This window comes from Triticum dicoccoides, chromosome 4A, assembly GCF_002162155.2.
Source record: "Triticum dicoccoides isolate Atlit2015 ecotype Zavitan chromosome 4A, WEW_v2.0, whole genome shotgun sequence".
In the NCBI taxonomy this organism is placed as follows: Eukaryota; Viridiplantae; Streptophyta; class Magnoliopsida; order Poales; family Poaceae; genus Triticum; species Triticum dicoccoides.
Window position 1 is genome coordinate 492029867 of NC_041386.1, and position 930 is coordinate 492030796.

The following is a 930-nucleotide window of genomic DNA, read 5'->3' on the forward strand; positions in this document are numbered from 1 at the left end:
GGCGGTCACCCGGCAAGCCTTGCCGTGGGGCGCTGCAACTGCCCGTGCACAAGTTTGGGGTACTAGTGTACCCCTACTCTAGTACACCGACATAACCAAATTCCAGGTCCACCCAACGGACCCCAAGAAGACAGCATCCATCGGAGCTTAGCTGAACCCAACGGTTGATGTCGCACTACGAGAATTCCTGCGCGAAAACTGGGACATATTTGGCTGGCACCCTTCGGATATGCCAGGGATCCCACACAAGTTGGCCGAACATAGCCTCAACATATTAAAGGGATTTAAACCAGTCAAGCAAACACTCCGGTGCTTTTCCGAACCTAAGCGACAAGCCATGGGGGAGGAGCTGGCCAAGCTCATCGAGGCCGGATTCATCAGAGAAATCAAGCATCTAGAATGGCTGGCAAACTTGGTAATGGTACCAAAGAAAGATAAATCCTGGTGCCTCTGTGTCGATTTCAAGGATCTCAACAAGGCTTGCCCTAAGGACCCTTTTCCCCTTCCCCGCATTGATCAAATCATTGACGCCACCGCAGGACACGACTCACTGTGTTTCCTCGAAGCATATCCGGATACCATCAAATCAAAATGAAGGAATCCGATCAAGCGACAATAACATTTATTACCCCATACGGGCCATTCTGCTTCAATACCATGCCCTTTGGGCTCAAGAACACCTGCACCACATATCAACGCATGATCCAAACATGCCTGGAGAAACAGATTGGCAAAATAGTAGAAGCTTACATTGATGACGTCGTCATCAAAACCAGGCACGTGGAAACACTAATAGACGACTTACGTCTTACATTTGACAACCTCAGGGCGTATGACATCAAGCTCAATCCGGAAAAGTGTGTCTTTGGCATCCCCGCTTGAAAACCACTAGGCTTCATCATCTCCAATAGGGGAATCGAAGCAAACCTA